The following is a 23,817-nucleotide window of genomic DNA, read 5'->3' as shown; positions in this document are numbered from 1 at the left end:
CTCACAAAAGGCAAAGTTCCCAAGTTTGAGTCTTGGTCTGACAGACAGTTTCAGTCTGCGTTGAAGTTTCATATCAGCACACACTCTACTGCAGAGTGAAAAATTATTCTAGAAAGCTCCAGAAATTAATGTAAGTTCACTATCTGGTATTATACATGTATGTAAAGCAACTTGTCTTTCTGCCATTTGTTTCTCAGTATATTCAGTTAATGATCCCCCAGGTATTTCGTCAAAGCAACTGAGTGTGTTAATTGGAGAGGCTGCTTCTGCCATTTTTGATGTAACCACACATTTCTTCTGTGTTTTGGGAACTTATAAGCATTAACAGTCATCAGACAACCTGTCCATGAGTGCATGCTGTACACTTAATGTCAACATTAGTACTTGAATAGGTAATAAGGCTAACACAAAGTAGTAGGCTTCCAGATGTGGTGCTAATGCAGAATGCTCAACAGAGAGAAGGCAAGGAAGCTATGTCCTTCAAAGCTTAACCTACACACAAGAGATGCATGAATTGGCCATATACTGAGAAATGACACTGTCATTGAGGCGACAGTATGGCAGAAGAACACAAGAAGTACACTGAGACTTCTTACAACACACACCAGCCGACCACTTTTACCTTAGGTGACTTACTAGTGGCCCAAATCAATTACTCACAAATAGAGTGAAAGTATTAGTGATAGCATATGGGATTATGATATTTCACATATATCTGTAAGGAACACAATTTTACATAATTCCAGATCATAAGCCACTCATAGCTGTTATAAGCCTCCAGTCTAACTTCCCACAAAAGTAAGTACAATGATCGCAGTAATGGGGCTTATTCCTAAGCGCAGAACTGCCTGACATTCATTATAGGCCTGGCTAATGAAAATTCTCCATCCCATGAAACTTCATGGACTAAGTTTCATAAGTACAAGGCAATGCATTTACAAATAAATAACAGTGTGTAATCTATTCTAGTAGAACTCCCTGTTACTTCTCATCACATAGACCTGTGTACACAGGGAACCACGCTACTCTGCAGAGTCACATCATCAGTTAAGTATGGGTTGCCATATCAGCTACCGAAAGGATTAATTCCAGCTTTTATAACATACTTCCCAATACAACATAGGGTCAACACAACTAGTTTCATAATGTTGCTGGTTATGTGGATGACAACTGTAGTTTTATCGTCCTGCCTACATCCCAGCCATTGCTACTCCAGTTACTGCAAAGGTCACTTTGGGGAATAATACACATGATAGCATCACATCATGTTTGTTGCACAGGCATTGACACTGAGACTCAAAAAGTGGTGCAAGCCTACAATGCATGTCCTCAGACTCTGGTTGTGTTGTGCAGCATATTTCCCCCTGACTCAGATGCGACCACTCTTTGGAGTAGGTTCACACTCATTCAAGGGAGCTATATGGTTATTGGCCATGGAAGCCATCTCAAATTTCATATATGTTGTTCAGATGACTATCATCACCAGAAGTTTTACAATCTTGGGTGTGGGAAAAGTATTTTCCATGAAGAGAACACACCATATGATGGTTTCTGATGACTGCCCACAACTACCTTCCTCACACTATTGGAGCTCCTGTAAATGCAGCAACAGTTATAGTCAGCATCTTATTACCATTTTGTTCCATGCAGTATTTAATTGCAAAATGTGACAAATTGTCCAAAGAAAAATTATGGTATCAACAGTGACTCAGGAAGACCTAACAGTCTTCTTTGCTACATATTGTCTCATCTCCATTAATTGTGACAGGCCTGTAGATCAGTTGCACATGCTTAGATTTTAATTTTGTTCAAAGTGCCATATCCAACCCAGCAAGCCCATAGCCCACTGTCACAAAAATATGAGGACATGAGCTCACATATCTTTATGTGGATGTGAAATCAGGGTGTTATCATTGGCTATTGATGGTACCAAAGTGTCTGAAGGCAGAGTCAGCTCATCCTCCATCATAATCAACAGTTATAATGACACAAATGGGTGACCAACAGACTGGCCAGCACTGGCCAATAAGTAGAGGTCTTGTTCACCACCTTTGACTCCATCATCAGATCTGTACAAGGATAGTGTTGCATAGCAATATCAATGTCTCGCCAGAGCTAGAGATACTCTCTCACCACAAGGCAGATCACTGCTGACCATGGAAGTGTAAGCCATACCAATAGTTGCTGTCACTGTGACATCATGAGACTGTTAAAAGTTGCCGTCATAGACTGCATACTTCACATGATGTTCAATACTCATTACACTGCTTACTCAAGCTGCCTGCCTGACTACTCTATGGATGATGGCCCTGAGCTACCTGGGCTGCATTTGTGGATGTTATTTGGATTGACTGTGACTATGCTATTGACGTCTTGCTCTGCACTGGTTTGAAGAGTCCTTCTATGGACTGGTGACTGAACAAATGTATTAACATTTGTTGTGATGTTCATGACTGCAATGGCTTTTATGGATTTAAAAAGAATAATGAGCCAGGGTAAATAACTGTTTAGTGACAAGCTGCATGAGACATTACATGTGGACTGATAAATAACAGCTCAGATGTTGATATTTTAAATACATGGCAAAGACAAAAGTCATTGCAGGGACAGCAATTAAAGCATCTACAAGAGCTACTCATTGTTGTAATGTGGGAACATAATGATTTATCTCACATCCAAAAGGGCATGATCATTGGTTTTCAGATCAAGAGTGGAAGCATTTCCATAATGGCTAAGTTTGTAAACTGTTTGCATGTTGCTGGCATTAAAGTACACCAAAATGGCAAGATGGTACTATAAGAAACCTATGCTAAGGCAGCTCTGGTACACCATGAGCCATAGATGAAATGGGTGAATGATGGTTGCAGAGATGTGTATAGGCAAACAGATATGCAATTGTTGAGCAGCAAACTACCCAGATGAACCAATGGAATACCAACAGTGTCTCTTCAATGACAGTTCATCGAACATTTCTGCATGTGGATCTCTGCAAAAGTCACCTGGTTTACGCAACTATACTGACTGCTGTTTATCAGCAAAGAATGGTAGAATTTTCACATGAGTACCACAACTAGATGTCCACTAAGTGGCAACAAATGGCCATTCCAGAAGAATCACATTTTGTGCTGACTGAGACAGATGGTCATTGACGTAAACAGGATGAAACATCTGAAATTAAACACCCTGCAACACATAGGATGGGTCTAAGCTGAAGGAGGGAGCGTTATGATCTGGGGAATGGTCTTGTGGCATTCCCTGGGTGATCTAGTCACTATGGAAGGCGCAATAGGTTCATGTATGCTTTGGGACCATTTCCACCACTACATGCAGTTTTTTTCCCTCAGAATGATGGCATCTACCAGCAGGACAAAGCAATGTACCACACAGCTTGCAGTGTACACTGAGCAGTCAAAACATTATGACCACTGCCCACCATGACACTGGATGGCGTTGCAAGCACGTGATGAGTTAACAAATGTATGTAAGCAGAGAAGACATGCAAAGGGGATCACCCTAGTGAAGATATGGGCTGAAAATGGGGAAATCCATTGACATAAGCGACTTTGACAAAGGACAAATTATTACTTAGCAAAGACTGTGAACGAGTATCTGGAAAAGAGTGACGCTGGTCAAATGTTCATGTACTAAAGTCATGAGCATCCACATCCACAGATTGTGGGGTTTGGAGGCTCATCTGCTCTATAAAATAGGATGTATTGTGATTTGTGGCATCTATGCCAAAAGATCACTGGTGTGCACACTGGTGTGTGCAGAAGTGTTTTGGAGCACACTATTCATCATACACTGTTAAATAGGGAGCTCCGCAGCAAGCCATCCCTACATGTTTCCATGTTGTGCCAATGGCATCATCAGTTATGATTGCCATGGCCATGGGACCATTGGGATTGATAAATTGAAATTATTGCCTGCTTGGGTGAATCACACTTTTGCTATATTAGGTTGCTCGTCATCTCCACAGACACTATTAAGGTGAAGGTGGCTGGAAACATGCAGCAGGCCACAGATGCAGGCTGGTAGGAGCAGTATTATGGTATGAGAGACATTATTCTAAGCTTTCGTGGAGCCTGTGGTAGTAATCAAAGACACGCTGATAGCTGAAAATCACCTGAATCCCTTCAAACCTGATGTCTTCCCCAACGGCGATGCCAGCTTTCAGCAGTATAATTGTCCATTTCTCAGTGCCAAAACCTTGATACAGAAGTGTTATAGCGAACTCATGCTGATGTCTCAGCAACCAAATTCACCTGATGTAAATCCTGTGGGACCCACCTGTGTCGCAATCAGCGGCATCACTGCATACACAAATCAGCGGCCCATTATTAGCATGAATTACATGAAATATGAATAGACGTCTAAAGCCATATACCAGCACAAACCTACCAAAAAAGTGTCAGATCCCTGATACACAGAATCAGTGATGTATTTCATTCCAGACCCATCAGTGTATGTGCATGGTTTCAAAAGCACAGCTGATTTAAACCCAACCAAGAATCAGTAGGACCACATTGATCAGGCTGATTGTGCTGTGGATCCTCAACCCAGAACCATAGTACAGCTGGCCACAGTGCTGGAGTTGATTATAGTTCCACATTCTTACCAGTACCTTCCAAAATCTCATCGGCATATTTCATAGACAGCCAAAAGGGAAGAGGTAGTTATATGGGCTTTTGACAGGTATTCACATTAGTGTGACTGAACAGTGTAGTTGATGCAAGAGTAGAAATTCTGACTTACAACTTACAAACGCAAAAATCTCCTTTAGCATAGATATCATCCACTGCACTGCCACCATCTTTAGTAGCCATATAAGGCTTGAAGTCTTAATATGTAAATAACAGCAACAGAATTTTACAGTTTTTGAGGTGTCAGACAGTGTCAGTCAAAAAGCCTACTTTTTGTTTCGGACTGGATGTTATGTGTTTTATTCACTACATGTGCTAGCCCCAGTAGCAGGCCCAGAAACATTGTCATTTGTATAACCGTGATTGTCACTAGCAGCATACTATCATCACTAACAGACTGAGAGAAATTAGTACATAAATATCCCTTTAGATCTCAATAATGTTATCCACCATATATGGGCTCTTTTATTCATAACAGACTCATGCAGTATGAGCAAAATGGAAGAGGTATGACACAATTCCTTAAAATTACAGTTGAGCAAGGACTTGGCATCTAAGCAGCAAGCATTTAAAGCAATTAATAAACCACTCTGAACAGAAGTAGCCTTCTTCCACACAGTGCTTTATTGAACATGAATGCAAAAATTGCTTTATTGTAATACACTCTATCAGTATTGCAGCATGTTTCAATACTGCTGAAGGCCTGGATTGATTTTCTTTATTTATGGTAAGTTTGCAGAGCCTACCAAGTCGATTAGTGTTTGCTGCATCTTCAGTTCAGTGTACTCTGCAATATGTCTGCATGAAAAGCTTGTCAAAATCAATTAATGAGCTTTGACAATAAAGTGAAAATGAAATCAGAATATAGTGTATATCATTTCATTAATTAGAGTGCTACGATTATGTTCCTTTATGCATGATGAATCAATTGGGAATACAAAGTAGTGAAGGAAGATCATAAACAATGGAGCAAATTTAGTTAAGTAGCTTTCTACTGCAAACAGACCCAATGTTTTCTAATATTCATCAAACATCACTTAGAAGCCAAAATACAAAATTTGAAAATTTTCATCAATACCTAAAATTTTGTAGTAGAATGTTACACATCATATAAAATGTTAATGATATCAGTAAAAAGCCACTATCATTTCAAGTAGACAGAAGTCCAACAGTGACATTACGTAACATGGTAATATACTACAGAACTGGTTTACCACCATTGTCACTAGCTGACAACCGTATAACTTTATGTTACAAGATAAGAATACCAGTCAATCTTATGTTCAGAACAGAAGCCTGTCAGAAGCAAGTGATACAAAGTACGCAATACTTTCAGGTTCCCTGTGGTATAAGACATTTGTTTTCTCAATTTAGAAGAACTCTGTGAAGAACTTTGAGGTCTATCTTGGATGTTCCAACAATTTCAAAGTCCATATTACCTTCAAACCAACAGCAACTATTCAGTTTTTTGGAGCAGGCTCTGTACCAATTTCCCTTCGAGCAGTAGTAAAGAAGGAGTCAGAGAAACTACAGAATCTCTGTATTGTCAAATATGTAAATGTGAGCAAATGAGCCACACTTACTATATGCACAAAAAATAAATGGACTATTGCGGCTTTGTGCACATTTTAATATTGTAGTCAACTACATTTGCATTTAGATTATACTTTACAAAGATAAATAATCATTTTCCTTGCAGTTAAGCTTCAGAGAATGAATTCAGTATATCTTCTATGAATGACTCTGAAATGAAACTGGATCACCAGAATTTAATATTGCAAGTGTCTGTGAACTTTAATGGCTAGTTGGATGAAATGAAGGAAAATATAAAAAATCAAAGGGCAGAAAATATTAGTAGTATCAAGTCAATGGAAAGTATATTAACCAAAGGAGGCACTGATGCCAAAAACAAAGTTGGTGATAGAATGTAACTCAAGTGAATACATAAGTTTTAATGTCAAGGTTAAGAGTGTAATTTTCAGAATAGATTGCAACTTAGAAACTAAATGTTCTCCATTGGAAGACAGTCAAATATATGAATGTTTGCAGTAGCCAGATAATGTGAATGAGTGTGATATAATGAATGTAGCAGTGACCAATGTGCATGTTGATGCAGAGCAAAGTTATATTATTTTAAAAGTGAAAGTTATTTATTACGACAATTTGTTGTTGTGTGGTATTCAACTTCTCCCAGCATTATTCATGATGGATAGCTCACGGGTCAATGATCAGATGTCATCCAACAGGCACAATTTTCCAACATTGCCTTCATCACCTCATGATGTAAACATGCTAATTTTCTGAAATATTGGGCCCTCATTGACCCATTAAATAAAGAACTATTTCATCACTGGCGATTCCACTGTTTTGTTTATGTAAATAATGAAGTGAATGGCATAGAAGCAGTTGGTAATGGAGTTGGTGGTGATTTGAACAGTGACATAACTGATTTTTTTTATAATGTAGAAAATGTTAATGGGGCTAACGTCCTTGTGGTGGTGAAGTCAGATACAATAGCTGGGGAAAAAATATGATACTGTAAAATCAAGGGGGTTAAGATCAAACATGTGTTCATCACAAGAAAGTGCTTGGTAATAGAAAGCATGTAGCACTGGTGATGCTGAAAAAATAACGTGTATTTAACACTAAGACATAATGATCAAGAAATTGCAGGAAGTGCATGATTCAATGGAGGGATTCCCATGGTTTTATAAACCTAGAAATGCCAGCTGTAAGATGGACTGGGAAGAGTTTACTTATCTGTGCTTGTAGAGTTGTGTAAACTATTGGAAAGCCAATAAATTCAAGTTAGCAAGGGAGTTGTTATCTAAGGTAAATGAGAACAAGTGATGGAAGGAGACTGATAAGTATGGTAAATATTTGATGATGATTTTAAAATATAGCCACTGGAAATGGAGTCTAGTATAATCATCATACTTCCTGTTTCTTTTGAAGTAATTTTTTTAAAAAAACTATATATTATTTGTTCATAGAAAGAGAACAACTGTGCAAGAAGAAAACATAACACAATAAAAAGTTAAAACAGATAGATTGACACTGAGAGCAAGTTTTATGTAGAATGAAAAGGAGTCACATATAGCTTCAGGTTTATGAAAGACATGTAACTATTTTAGTGTATGAAAGTGACAAAATGTACATTGAAGATAAATGAATGGTATAAGTGTGTGGTGTGTGTCTGTCTGTGTGTGTGTGTGTGTGTGTGTGTGTGTGTGTGTGTGTGTGTGTGTGTGTGTGTGCATGATTTTATGATTGATATAGTTTTCCTGCAATTGACAATGCTTACTCCAGAAACTTAAGGGGTAGCACTAAGTGTTTTTCATGACTAAACAATGATGGCTGTCAGAGTATTCTGTGCATATGTGAAATATGTATTGATGAATGGTAAGTAGGAATAAAATATAAGCTTTCCATGAGATGACTAAGGAGATGTGGTTGGCATTATTTTTTTGAACATGTAGATGTAAAATTTGTTTGCTACCATGTAGAACAGGTAATGTTAAAAGTGGTATGGGGGCATGGATATTTATCACCAACATAGTTCTAGCTCTATTAATGAATACATTGTTTTTATTTACAAGTGCTCCTTTAAATAACAGTTATTTCTGAATGCTGAATAGTAGACTTGATGCTAATGTGGCATGATTTGTATGTCTAATGAACTGAAGCTGTCCTGAGCCAGAGCACTGAAGTTCCCACAGGAGATTCAGTTCTGGTCCAGTGTAGCAAGAAAACTGACTACACAACATTACAAAAATTTATTCAAAAACTGAAGAACAAGGTAAGCAAGTGTGGCAAAAGTGCTCTTTGAAAATGTGCAGTGAAATAATTGACAGAAACACCTTTATCTGTTATGAAATCAAGCAACGGAATTTCCAGGTTGGAATTTTGATCATATAAGGAAAAGGTACATTGATACTCACTGTGAAACTAGGGGGAGCAGTGTGATGATATGATTCACAGTGTCCACTTACATGCAGTAAAAAGTAAAAAAATGTGGTCCCAGATGTGTGTTACACTGTTATTAAGTAGTGAATCCAAATGACATCAGGCAGTGGGTGCAGAAGGAGTGTCTGAGAGCAAGGGGCAAGCATTCTGCTGTTGGTGGGCCTGATGGTATCAAGTTTGTATAACAAGGTACTAGACAATGTATTTTAAAAAACAGGTTCTGTACAGGTTTTATTCAACCTGCCATGATAAATATTCAGATACTTACATTTTATTATCACAAAATTGCAATAGATCTATACACCCTGTTACTGCTTTCTCAGTCTGACTCCAGTACTGACTCAAGTTTTGACTTTGCTGTCAGTGAGTTATTCTAATGACGTCTCAGTCTGTTCTGTTCGAGATACTTTAGTACAGCTTTTTCTGTTCTGCTCCCAGAATAGTTACAATGCACTGCATTCTATGCTACTTACGATTTTTCCTATGTATACTGCCACTTTGGTGAATGTCTGACAGCTGTCAATCATCCACTGAGTACCAACCATTTACCCAAATTCAACTGCTCACTGCAGCCACCCTGCCCACATTATTACCCATGGACCAGCAATTCTACACTATCTGCAGCTTATACAACACGTGTATGAGTTCAGGCTACCAACACAGAACTCTAGAGCTCATAAAATCCTACTACCTCAGACACTTTACTGTGACAACTCACTCAAAGCATCTCAAGATCCTGGCGCCTTTATGTATTACATTGACTTCTCTATTTTAATAAAGTATGTTTGAAGTTGCTATCCTTATTTAGTTCTAGGTCCCACAATCTTCTTTTCTGCAAAGAGATGAAAAGTAATTTTATTCACTGTTTAATTTGAACTTACCACATTGTGGTAAGCAGTTTGGACCATTATACACCAATAACATCCATGTCACTGTAACAATATCTTACTGGGAGACAACAATGAACGTTATACCATTGGGATGTTGTCATTCAACAGAAACATAGTAAAGGCGTGCATGGAGCTTAGGGAATGCACACTTCCTCTACACACATTGCTCCAAACCTACATATGAGATATTGATGATGAAAAGCTCCAGAATGCCTAGAACACTTATTTGTGAAATGTTCTACATGGGTTTAAAATGCCTTGAAAGTATTTCTTTCTAAATCTAAAACTATGTGTACTGGCCGTGTCTCGTCATTTACTACCAAATGACTGCCAAGTAATCCTATGCCAATGGTGTCATTCAGATGTAGTACAGAGGGGCATGGGATCAGCATACCATTCTTCCAGCCTTTTAAACCTTCCCAGACCTGGGAGCCACTACTTCTCACTCAAATAGATCCCCAAATGGCATTACAAAACTGGATATACTATGTTCCAACAGTATCACCTAGCTAGAACTCCAGGCAGTACTGGGAATCTAACACAAGTTCTCCACATATCAGACATACTGAAAAATTAACTTTGGAGGCAGGCAAATATTTATTTCTACTTTAGAGGAGATGCATGAACTCCTCACATTTCATTTTTCATAGAAAACTGCTGGTGGTTTCTGTTAATGAATTAGGTTGACAATGTTTATAAAAACAAATATTTTCTTGTATCTTTCTGGTGAAATTTCTACTTATTCCCAGTTTATTGTGTCAACATATATTTGTGAAAGAAGATTTCTCAGCTACTGATATTACTTAACAGAAATAATTTCAGATTTAAAGAGACTTCAATCATGATGCGTCAATATTACTCTAATTCACTAGGAAGCACACATAATGTTCAATAACTAGCTTTAGATTTGTACAGCACTGAGTAAAGACTTACTCTCCTCGCTTTAGTTTTGTCATGTATTCAGTTGAACGCTTGCTAGTTGGTTTCATTTTGATGCTGGATGCAGTCATGGGGCAGGTTCCTTCTCTGCTGGTCAACATAATTCCTCGCATTGCTTCATGTCGTGGAAACCTAGAAGCATGAAGTCGATGGAGAAATATGACAATGGATGTATCCAACTGAATATCAGTATTCTGTCACTATTATATTACATCAGTGCAGAACAAGTAAGCTTGTTGCATGGTTAATGTAATGATCTCTGTTCACATGATTGTTTGGTTGACCTTTATGCATCCTCAGGACAGTTGTGTTACCATCCTCTGATGCTAGAATATATAGCAAACTTGACCCGCTAATTATCATAAGTTGTGAAGCCTTCCTCAGATCTAGTCTTGTCAAATGGCTGTATACAAGAGTGCAGTTATTTTTAATTCAGTGTGATTAATCATAAAACCATGTTCAGATTTGAGTAACATATTTCAGCTCCCAAAACATTTTAATTTTTAAGGATTTCTTTCTGCACTTATTAGCTAAGTAATAATACTGAGATACACACCACCAGTCTCTGCAGTACAAATACCAAACAAAACACATAGAACCCAATAACCAAAAAATAACAATAATACTTATGTACTGACTCGAACCAAATGTAATTACAGTGAGGGACACATGGTATGGCGTAAATATAAGTCTAAAGATGCTCTGAATGTATTAAATGTTTTAATTTTCATTTTCCTGTTTACAATTGGAATTGTTTTTACAGTGCACAAAAGAATGTTGTTAAGTGCCCTCTTACCTCTGGCTATTATACTGTATAGTTTTAGTAATTTAAACTTAGTAATGCCCTACATTTGCATGTAGATGACGTTTTATAAACATAAATAATTATTTTCCTTATACATAAGGTAAGATGATTCATTCAAAGAAAATAGTGATTACATTTGTAAGTACTACACACTATGTTACTAAATCAGGGACTGAGTCAGTAAATCACGCATTACAATTTTTGTACAAACATTGTGAAAGTCATGAGGCACATCATTTGTTAAAAGGAATTAAAAATGAAAAAAACCTTAAAATTACAGGACATCATTGGGATACAGATGTTCTTTGCATTGAAATGACACAAAGAAACTGGTCTCTTTTACATTGTTTATTTGCCTGCACTGTCTATCATTTCTAACAGACTTGTATTTGAGAGGACGTGTGTGCCAGTCCACAACAGTTCAGTTGGGTTTTGGTTCCCTGTAGAATCCAATCCCATCCCTTACACATATTGTTCATCTTTTGAAACTGAAATTCATAGGTTGCATATTGTAATTGAAGCTGACAGTCTCTAAATGAGCTAGAAGGCTAAAAAACTCTATTCCATGAGCGTAGATTTTCACCATATCTCCTTAAGAAAGCAGTGCAAGCCATGCCTCAGTAGCAATCAAGAGACCAGGAAGAAGAATCAAGTAGAGATGTTGTCAGTAGTTACATGATTTTTTCAATGTGCGAGAAGTGATTTCTTTTCTTTTTTTCTTTTTTTTTTTTTAAAAAAAAGAAGGGAAGGATCAAGGGGTTAAGTTCAATATGAGTGACCTTTCTGACATCAGAAACTTCTGTGGGAAAGGTTAGTGACAATATACAGCAAAAAGCAAGGACTGGTGTCATTGTGAGAAATATTACGTATAGGCCATACCCGACAAACTATAAAAAAACAATTTAATGAACTTAGGCAGCTGGTATTTACTTCTTTGCCGGAATAAATCAGCGTTGGCTGAGTATTGCACCTCTGCTCACTACTCTATGAGCACTTTCAAAAACTGTCCGCCATCACATCTTTCTCGAGAAATGAGGTTAAGGAAGTAGTGAAAAATAACTAGCACCAGATATAAGCAGTCTATGTGAATTTTTCAAATTAGAAAATTTCAGTACATGGATTCTGCACATATCTGTTATATACTGCCATAGTAATTTCTCTTGTGAATCTGAACCTCGTCATAATTTGACTGACTGAAGAGTTGATGCTTAAGCATTTTGACTTGCATCTTCCACATTCAGTTTTATTTTTAATTATGGTTATCACATTTTTATAGTGACTTCCTCATTTAATAACATGTCCATCTTAAGGAACAACACTACAGTGAGCTCAGCAGACAATGGAAGGATCTGCATGACAATCATTGTATGAATTATAACTGAAATGTCAGGATCAATAGCTTGGTACATTACAAAAGATATAATTGCTAGCACTGTTTTCTTGACTACCACAAGTCCAATACAAGCAGTGCATTGGTCCTTATACTGTGTCTACTGATGACATTTTTGCACAGATACAGAGATAGCTGTTTCTGCTGTTCTACAATCTGAACTACTAGAGGTGTACACTGACATGGAATGACATGGTCATAAATTTTCTGTGCCATACTAGAATGGATATAGGGGTAAGTTTTTATTCAGGTGCTATTCCATAGAGTTATTGTTTCAAAAAATTCAGTGACACTTAAAGAAAATCCTACTCTGGTTCAATGTGTTTTAGGAAGATACCCACAGCACTAATATCAGTGGTTCTGAAACCATAGGTACCCACAGGCTGAACCAGAAGTCCCGTGACAAACATTCGTGGATACCTTCCAAGTATATTGGCATTGGAGATCTGTGGTATCTGGCAGCTAACTACAGAGTAACTGCACTTTGTTTTGTTTATTGCTTGAATTAGCTCAACATCTTTACTGCACTGAATATAGTGGAGAACCGTGCAAATGAGGACAGTTTGACCTGTGTGTCTTGTTTTGATTTGGTCATGGTACCTGCTGTTGACAGCAGTAATTCACTCCATATCACATTGTCCTCAAGTTTGCTTTCAGTACTGCACCATTCTGCCCAGGATTTTGTTTCCCAGCAGTTTTAGTTGTGCATTAATGACGATACACAGCAGTATTAAGGCTAGGCATACCAATGAAAAGTTGGACAATCTGCACATGGTTTACGAATTCACTGAATGCTATGAAAAAATAGCATAATGAAGCTGTGATAACAGAATAAGTGGTACTTCTTGTGGTTGTTGCATAGTCTGAGTTGTGTGATGTACATTTTGATTACTGCTTATAACAGACTTCTTCACTGTCCTGAAGGTATTTGCACAGACACAAGGATGACTGCAATTAACAAATCAAATAAATTACAATTACATTAATCACCCACCAGAGGGAATGAGCCCTTATACTAAAATTTTAAAAAAGTATCCCTGAACAATCTTTGAAAGCTTATCAGTGGAGTTCAGGGTCAGGTGATTATGTGAAAAGGTGTCCGACATGAATATGCCCACACGAGAGGAGTTAACAGACTTTGAATGCCGAATGGTAGTTGGAGCTAGATGCATGGGAGACTCCATTTTCCAAATCGTTTCAGAATTCATTATTGCAAGATCCACAGTGTCAAGACTGTGCTGAGAATCGCACATTTCATGGTTTACCTCTCACCTCGGATCACACAGTGGTCAATGGCCTTCACTTTATAACTAAGAAATTTTGCATATTTGTGGGAAGGTCATAAGGGACCAAACTGCTGAGGTCAACTGTCCATAGGCTTACACACTAGTACTTGACCTAACTTAAACTAACATATGCTAAGGGCATCACAACACCCATGCCTGAAGGAGGACTTGAACTACTGATGGGGAAGGCGTGTGAACTGTAACAAGGCAACTCAAACCGCGTGACATAACATGTCTAAGAACAGTGGTGTTTGCGTTGATTTGTCAGTGCAAACAGACAAACAACACTGCCTGAAATCACCAGAAAAATATATCTAGGATGCATGATAATTGTACCCGTTAGGACAGTGCAGTGAAATTTGGCATTAATGGTATATGGCAGCCGACAACCCATGTGAGTGCCTTTGCTAACAGCTTGACATGATCTACATTGCTACTGCTGGGCTTGTAATCATATCAATTGGACTCTAAATGACCAAAACCTGTGCCTTGGTCAGATGAGTCTAAGTTTCATTTGGTGGGAGCTGTTGGTCTTCAAGTGTGGCCAAGACAACATTAAGCCAAAGAGTCAGGTTGGCAATGAGGCACTGTGAAAGCTTGTGGTGGCTCCATAATGGTGTGGGCTGAATCAGTCATCACTGCCTGGAAATGGTTATTTTCAGTTACTTAGGTTTCAGCAGCTAGAATTAGCTCTTACACAACCTTAGAGGAATAATAATCAGAATGTACAACGTGGTAATTTTAACATTAAATTTCCTTCAGATATAACAGTTATAAACAGCTGGAAACATTGTTGTCAACTTTCAACCTGCTCCCAAGGGTCCCATTCTCAAGAATAGTATACTGGCTTAGAAAGATCTTGATTGATAATCTGTTTATGGACCCCATGAATTACAATGACATGGAAACACAAGCCATAGTAAAAGGTATGTCTGATTATGATCGTCAAATCACAATGTGTAAACTTACCGGAAGGAAAAGAGTAAATTGCCACATGCTTCGTAAACATGTTATAATAATAAATAGGGAATCTACCAATCACTTAAAAAAGAGTTTACACTTTTAAAAATGGGAGGAAGCACATGAGGAAGACACAGATTATCAGAAATTCAATTCATTCCTGGACATAATTGGCAAACATTTTGAAATCTGCTTCGTCCAAACAGGAGTTAAAATGAAATCATCCTTTTATTGAAAAAAGGAGTTGGTAACAGCTGGCATCAAAATATCATGTGCTAAAAAGAGGGACCTGTATGCAGAGCAAAAGATGACCACTAACCTGGAACCTGCACTAGAGAAAAAAGAAAGTACTCTAAAATTCTAACATGTGGAATCAGGAGGGACAAACAAACACCCCATGCAGAAAAAAATAGGAAATCTAACAATAAAGTAATAACCATATGGAACATCAAAAAAAGTGAGTCAAGTAGGAACATAAAATCTCAACAAGCGGAGACTCCACTATCCTCTGGCAGAGGCTCACACAGCAACAATCAAAAAGCTGAAGCCTCTGATTGTAATAGCTTTTTTCTCACAGTAGCTGAAACAACAGGGAGCTATCATAAAAAAATCTCCAAAGGAGCCACAGAGCTACTAAATCATATGCAAATCACACCAAATATAGCACTTTATTTCAAAAGCACAACTCCTAAAACAACTGAATAAAATCATAATGTTCTGGATATGATGGAATATCAAACAGGATTTTAAAATCATGTGAGGACTTATTCAGCCACATATTATGCTATTTATGTAACCAGTGAATGAAAACTGGGACATTTCCAGATAGACTGAAACATGGATTAGGGTTGTACATCCATATAAGTGGGGCAACAATTATATTATCCAATTGTCGACTCATCTCTTTGCTGCCAGTGTTCTCAAAAGTGTTTGAGACAGTAAAATGTGATAGGGCTTATGATACAAAATGGCTCACTAACTTCTGCATAGTTTAAATTTCATAAGAGATGCCCCACACAGAGAGCTATATTTAGCATAGCAGATGAAACTGTAGGTGAATTAAATCCCTGAAGGTACCCAATGGGGATCTTCTGTGACACTTCCTGTGCACCACAGCTCCATCAGCAAACAGCCACAGATTGCTACATATATAAATGAACTGATCGATATGGTGAGCAGCAGTCTGTGAGTCTTTGCTGATGATGCTGTGGAGAGGGGGAAGTGTCACCACTGAGTGACTGTAGGAGGATACAGAATGGCTTAGTAAAAGTTTCTAGTTGAGTTGAATAATGGCAACTTCCTCTAAATATAGCAAAATAAATGTTAATACAGATGACTAGGGAAAAATGTCCTATAATGTTCAAATACAGCAATACTAGTGTGCCGCTTGACACAATGACATTGATTAAGTATATAAGTTTAACATTGAAAAACAACATGAAATGGTACAAGCATGATAGGACAGTTTCATAGAAAGTGGTTGGTCAACACTGGTTTACTAGAAGAGTTTTAGGAAAGTGTGGTTTCTTAAGTACTGGTTGCATGTTACGAGTTCCTGCCAGCTTGGATTAAACAAATACATTGAAGCAATTCAGAGGTGGGCAGCTAGATTTGTCACTGGCAGTTTCAGTCACTATGTGAGTATTATGGAGATGCAACATGAGTCCAAATGGGAATCCCTGGAGGGAAGATAATGTTCTTTTCACAAAGCACTACTGAAGAAATTTAAACAACCAGCATTTGTAGTTGGCTGTAGAGTAATGCTACAGCCACCACTGTACAATTCTCGGGAGCATCACAAAGACAATATAAGAGAAATTTGGCTTTGTGCAGAGGCATAGAGGTAGTGGTTTTTCTCTTGCTCTGTTTTGTGAGTGATAGAGGAAGAGAAATTACTAGCAGTGGTACAATTCTCCACCATGCATCTTTTGGTGGCTTGCACAGTATGTATGTAGAAGTACATGAAGAGGAATATACCATAATCCTGTATATACTGCTACTACATGGATCAGAAAGATGAACTCTAACTAATTCCTGCATGTGGGTCTTTGAGCAGTGATTCTAACTTTGGTGCACACCCAAATGGTGCAGTAAGAATCCCTGATACTAGCCACAATTAGGAATATGCAGAATATAGATATAGATGTATATGTATATAAAGTACTTAGCATTTGTGAAAGCAGCAGACAAATTGCCAGTATTCTGTGCAACCCTCACATGCTTGTGTCAATGACAGTCATGACTCAAAGTATACACAGTGGGCTGCAGGGTCAGCAGTAGTGTCATGGTCACTGTAGGAGAATTGTCATGGTGGTAGCTGTCTCCAACTTTAATGGCATTCTTATTCACCATGATATTGTCAAACATCAAAGTCTGACCAAGTATGGTAACATTTGTTTCATGTAGCTTAAGGAATAACAAAGAAAAAAAATCTGCTAGGGCTGCTGAAACAATTTACACTAGCTCATATAAGTCACTGAAGATCGCAAAAATAACAATTAAGCAAACACATATGAATGAAATGTAACGAAATCCAGAAAATGCGACATAGCAATAAAGCACCCACAATCTAAAATCGACATAAGGGTGACCTCTGAATTTCATTTTCATCTGAAAGTGTGAGTATATGATCCATTCTCTGATTTTGTGAAGACCTACACTTTTCTGTACCAGTCACTCTTGTCTTCATGTATCTCCCTGTAATTCTTAGTTTTATGATAGCTATTACCATGGATTCAAATACGTTTTTTTTTTTTCAAATATGCAGGGGTGAAGACAGTTGGGTAACAAAAATTGGTGAAACTTAGTGTGCTATGACAGGCATACAATTCAAGTCTGTTCTTCTTTTTTTACTGCCTTTTCACTGAGGTAATGCTAACTATAAACTACCTTTCTTTCTGTGGTTATGTTCCTCAGATAATATGTAAACATATAGAATATTTGAAGAATCAGTAAAAAGTCTTACTTACTAATATAAAAGGCTGATAAATGACTTACTGCGCTGGAGACTGTATCTGATACAATGCAGATACCTCCTTCGTCGTCCCTTTTCTGTACTGGCCCTCCACAGCAGGTACATCTTGCACAGCAGCTGCTTTTCTTTCATTACACGGTCGAAGGACCAGAATGCTAGAAACACACTTTGGCCTGCAACCACTGGGTCTCAACTGTCCATATTTATTTAATTATTTATTTATATTTATTCATCCAGGGATCATTTCACAATGACATCTGAACTGTCAAGTTTGTACAATGAAAATCAGTTCATCAAAACACACAAACACACAGAACATATAATTATGCTTTATGAGGGTGGGAAAGATGATCAGCTGTGGCCTTAATGAAGGAACCATCCTTGTATTTGCCTGAAGACATTTAGGAGAACCTGTGTTAACGGAAATCAGGATGACTGGACAGAGCATAGTGCATCCCGCCAAATGTGAGGATGCAGCTGCACAGCCTCATTCAGCTGGATGCTATCATTCAATATGTTTTGATTTACACACAACTTGATTCAGATAACCTACCCTACGGAACAGAAATGTGGATACAGCTACAACATCTCCACTAAGCTGTGACTGTGTGACTTCTTTTATTTTACCATGATATACCCATATGAATAATTTGTGTACATGTGCAAGTGCCTGTGTGTGTCTGTGTGTGTGTGTGTGTGTGTGTGTGTGTGTGTGTGTGTGTGTGTGTGTGTGTGTGCCTGATTTTTTGATATATATTATTTTACTGTAATTGAGAATGTGTTCTACACAAATATATGGGGTATCATTAAGTGTTTTTCATGACTATTCAGTGATGGCTGTTAGTGTGTTCTGTGTGTATGTAAAATATATGTTGATGAATTGTAAGTGAGAATAAAATATAAGCTTCCCATGATACGACTGAGGAGATATTGTTGTCATTATTTTTATGAATCATGTAGATGTAGAATTTGTTTGCTACAATGCAGAATAGGTAATGTGTAAAGTGGTATGAGGGAATGGCAACTCATCACCGAAATAGCTCTAGCTCTATTAATGAATACATTATTTTTATTTGCAAGTGCTTTTTTAAATAACAATTATTTCTTAATGCAGGATAGTAGACTTGGTGCTAATTTGGCTAGATTTGTATGTCCAATTAACTGAAACTGTCCTGAGCTAGAACTCTGACGTTCTCACAGCAGGGTCAGTTCTGGTGCAGTGTAGCAAGAAAACAGACAACAGGATGTTATGAAAGTACATTCAAGAACTGAAGAACAATTTAAGTGAGTATGGCGAAAGTGCTCATTGAAAATTTGCAGTGAAATAATTGACAGAAACATCTTTTTGTTGTGACAGTGCCACATGATTTAAAACTGCCGCTACGTCTGTACGCGAACACGGCGATAGAGGCGCTCCGTAGCTCGGCCGAGCGCGGGAGCGCCACCTGGCTATGAACGGCGCTGGCCGCGTGTCACGGCACGGCATTGGAGTGACTGATTCGGAGTTGGTAGCATGTAACTCGCTATTGCTCTACGTTGTATATCCACGCAATTTATTAGGATTAAAGATTATAACACTTTTTGGCGACGAGGTCAGATATTTTTTTTCCTGCGTTGTGGAATTGTGTGTTCGTGTCGGGGCAGACATGGAACAGCTTATGCAAGCGCTCATTGACCAACAAACACAGCTCACGGCTGCTATTCAGGCGCAACAAACACAGCAGACGGCTGCTATTCAGGCGTTGTCGACGTCGCTTACTCATCGTCTGTCTTCCTCTTCTCCGCCTCCATTCCCTCCTTACGACGAGGCCGCTGAAGACTGGGAGGATTATGAGATGCGTTTGCGGCAACACTTCTTGGCTTTCGGCGTTGTCGACGCTCCTATGTGGAAGTCGTTATTTGTATCTTGGATTTCCCCACGGATCTATCAGCTGCTATCTCAGTTAGCCCCTCTGCGGGAACCTGCCTCTCTATCATACCAAGAAATGTGTGACTTATTGTCTAACTATCACCGAAAAAACACCCACGTCGTTGCTGCCCGCATGGCGTTCTACCGGTATCGTAAACAGCCTCATCAATCTTACCGGGCTTGGGCGGCGGAACTACACGGTCTGAGTAGGAGATGTCAGTTTGTCACGGACACTCATCATGTGTCTTATGCTGATTCAATGGTTCAGGACACTATTCTACGGCTTGCTCCTGTTAAAGAAGTTCGGCAACGTGCCTTACAACTGCCAAACCCGTCGTTGTCGGAAGTTCTCAGCATCGCTCAATTTTTTGAAGTGTCTCACGCTGCTGGTGCGGAAATAGACGCGTGGTGTGATGTGGGCGCTGAACAGACCACTTTCGACGCGGACAATTTGCCTGTTTCACAGGGGAACGACGATGTGGCAGCGGTGCACTCGCATCAACAAAGTCGCGTCGGGCCACCACGCTCGCAGCGAAAACAGCAACCACCGAAGCAGGTTCGTTCCGCACTTCCTTCTTGTCCACGTTGTTTCGTACAGCATGACAGGGCCGCATGTTCAAAACGTTGGGCCACATGTAATTCATGTAGGAAAAAAGGCCACATTGCTTCTGTGTGTGAGTCCCCTAAAGTTCCTGTCGACGAGGACGAGGCATTGGACATGGATGTTAACTGTGTGCTTTCTCAAACAAATAAGTTGTTTGTTACTGTTCGTGTTCTGGGTAAAGACATTTGCATGCAAGTGGACACTGGCTCTGCAGTAACTCTCATTAATTATCGCACGTATTTGGAGTTGGGCTCCCCTCCCTTGTCTCCCGTTATGCGGAATCTGTGAACTTATAATAAGCAGAAAATTCCTATCGTTGGCCAGTTTAATGCTTCCACTGCCTACAAGTCTGTTGTTAGGCCCCTCACGTTTTATGTGGTGGATCATGCGGGCACGGAAAACCTGTTCGGTTATGATGCTTTTCAGTTGTTCGGGTTCTCCATTGATGATGATGTGCACCTCATATCTGAGGATATTCCGTATCAACAGCTGGATGGATTGTGTTCTGAATTCTCGTCTGTGTTCTCTGCTGGTCTGGGTCATGCCAAGGATTTTGAAGCCCACATTACTCTTAAGCCTACGGCTCGCCCTAAGTTTTTCCAGGCACGCCCTATTCTGATGGCGTTGCGCTCACCTGTCAAGGCTGAGATAGACAGGTTAACAGCTTCAGGGATTCTCCTTCCTGTTACCTCCAGCGAATGGGCATCGCCAATCATCGTGGTTTCTAAACCAAACGGGAGTCTGCGATTGTGTGGTGATTTTAAAGCCACTGTCAACGCTCAGAGCCTCATTGACACTTATTCTCTTCCCCGTCCTGAGGAGTTATTTACCAAGCTCGCTGGGGGCCAGTTCTTTTCCAAACTTGACTTATCGGAGGCATACCATCAGATGCCGTTGGATGCGTCTTCCAAGGAATTTCTCGTCATCAACACTCATGGGTTGTATCAGTACCAGCGGTTACCATTTGGCGTCGCTAGCGTGCCGGCCATTTTTCAGCGGTTTTTGGAATAGCTCACGGCTTCCGTTCCTGGCTGCATCAACTAGCTGGATGACGTTGTCACGGGAGCCTCCACTGAGGAGCACCTTCGCAATTTGCGTTCACTGTTTTGGGTTCTGCATTCGGTTGGGTTGAAGTGCAATCTGGACAAGTCACAGTTCTTCCAACCCTCCATTGTGTATCTTGGTTTCCACTTGTCCCATGAGGGTATACGTCCTCTACGACAGCACGTTGCGGCTATTACCACTCTACCCCGGCCGTCTACGGTCAAAGAACTTCGGGCATTTCTAGGCACGATTGCTTATTATCACAAATTCATTCCATCCGCGGCGGCGGTGGCTCATCCTCTGCATCAGCTGTTACGCAAAAACGTTCCTTTCTGTTGGTCCGACGAGTGTGAGCAGGCTTTTGTCCGCCTGAAGGCTCATTTGCTGTCGGCGCCTTGTCTTGCCACATTCCATCCGGGTCAGCACTTGGTTCTAGCGACTGACGCATCACAGTATGGCCTAAGGGCTGTTCTCGCCCATCGGTATGAGGATGGGTCGGAACGACCCATCGCCTACGCTTCCAAGGCCCTCAACGATGCCCTACGGCATTACTCTCAAATCGAAAAGGAGGGGCTCGCTATCATTTATGCTCTAAAAAAGTTCGGCGTTTTTTTGTATGGTTCTAAGATTCACCTCATCACCGACCACAAGCCGCTGGTCTCTCTGTTCAGCCCCTTGGCGTCGCTTCCGGATAAGGCAGCTCACCGCCTGCAATGTTGGGCCTTATATTTGTCTCGTTGTCACTATGAGATTCACTATCGCCCCACGGCCCAGCACGCCAACGCTGATGCGTTGTCGAGTTTGCCGATGGGCCCCGACCCGGTTTTCGATCGAGATAAACTACTCTGTTGCCACATTGATGAGGAAGAATGTTGTGCGGTCGAGGGTTTTCCATTTACAGGTTCGCAGGTCGTGTCGGCTACTGCGCGGGACCCGATCCTGCGTCAGGTGATTGGTTTTGTTCAACGGGGTTGGCCGGATAGGACCAAGTGCCGGGCATCAGATCCCCTTCGCAACTACCATGCCTTGTGCCTTCGTCTGTCTGTTCGTGAGGGTGTTGTTCTTCTGGCCACGGATGGCGCATCTCCTCAGGTCGTGGTGCCAGCATCTCTTCGCAAAGATGTTCTCAAACTATTGCATGAAGGCCATTGGGGGATTTCTCGGACTAAGTCCCTGGCCCGCAGGCACGTTTATTGGCCCAGTATTGATTCAGACATCGCCCACATGTTCGCTTCATGTGGTCAGTGTGCTCAACAACTGGCTGCACCCCATACAATGCCCTCTCCATGGCCTGACCTGGCGCAGCCGTGGGAACGGTTGCACGCTGACTTTGCCGGCCCCTTCCTCGGCACTTATTGGCTACTGTTGATTGACGCCTTCTCGAAGTTTCCGTTTGTTGTTCGATGTCTGTCGCCCACCGCTGCGGCGACGACGCCGGCTTTGTCCAAAATCTTTGCGCTAGAAGGTCTTCCATCCACTATTGTCACGGACAATGGCCCTCAGTTCTCTTCGCAGGCCTTCCGTGATTTTTGTACTGAACAAGGGATTCATCATGTTACAGCACCGCCCTTCCATCCGCAATCAAATGGGGAGGTCGAGCGCCTTGTCCGCACTTTCAAAAGCCAGATGAAAAATTTCCTTAGTGATTTTTCCACAGATGACGCTCTGTTGCAGTTTGCTGAACTCTTGCATGGCCGCCAACCGCACACTCTACTGCACCTGCTTCACCCTGTCAGGCCTTGTACTGTGTCCCCCAGTGCGGGCAAGTACTCGGTGGGCGCCGACGTGTGGGCACGAGGGTATGGATCTCGCCCTACATGGATTCCAGGGGTGGTCAAGGCTCTTCGCGGCCTCCGGCTTTGTGGAATACGTATGGACGACGGCATGGTTGTTCGCCATTACTACCAGATGCGCCCACGAGTGGTGGCCACGCCGGTGCCTCCGCCCCTTCTTTCGCCCCCACCAGCCCGAGAAGCCAGTCCTGTCCCTGCTGCCGATCTTCCGTGCGTGTTGCTGCAGCCAACATCGCTACCGCTTCCGAGTACGGTGGAACCGGCCCAGTCACAACGCCACCTTCTCCGGGACCCATCTTGCTGGAGCACACCCCCAGGTCTATGACACCTATGGATGCTGCTTCGGAGTTTTCACCCATCATCTCGTCCAGGAGGCCCGTTCCACGCGCAAGCTTCTGTCCTGCACATTTTCGACCATACTCTCGTGTTTCTCCTCGGGATCTTCTTGGGGCCTCCCGAGAGGCCATGGATGTCTCCGCACTGTCCGTGTCTCCAATGAAGTGAGTTTTTTTTCAAGGGGGGACAAGTGTTGTGCCAGTGCCATGAGATTTAAAACTGCCGCTATGTCAGTACGCGAACACGGCGATAGAGGTGCTCCGCAGCTCGGCTGAGAG

The 23,817-nt window shown here is 40.6% G+C and overlaps 1 long non-coding RNA gene across 2 annotated transcripts in view; it reads right to left on the bottom strand.

Moving 5' to 3' along the window:
• Positions 1-17,896, bottom strand: part of LOC126469568 (uncharacterized) — a 306,572-nt gene extending 288,676 nt beyond the window's left edge. The window contains exons 1-2 of one of the 2 annotated variants that reach the window (XR_007586018.1): positions 17,877-17,896; positions 10,433-10,570 (exon numbers count right to left, since the gene is read on the bottom strand). This is a non-coding gene — a long non-coding RNA (uncharacterized LOC126469568). Of the gene's footprint in view, positions 1-10,432; positions 10,645-17,876 lie in introns of those variants that run through there. The other variant, XR_007586017.1, reaches the window with a different exon arrangement.
• Positions 17,897-23,817: the final 5,921 nt, after the last annotated feature.

Source organism: Schistocerca serialis, chromosome 3 (genome assembly GCF_023864345.2).
Source record: "Schistocerca serialis cubense isolate TAMUIC-IGC-003099 chromosome 3, iqSchSeri2.2, whole genome shotgun sequence".
NCBI classification, from domain to species: Eukaryota; Metazoa; Arthropoda; class Insecta; order Orthoptera; family Acrididae; genus Schistocerca; species Schistocerca serialis.
Note: the sequence above shows the minus strand (reverse complement) of the source record. Positions and strands in the feature narration are given on the sequence as shown.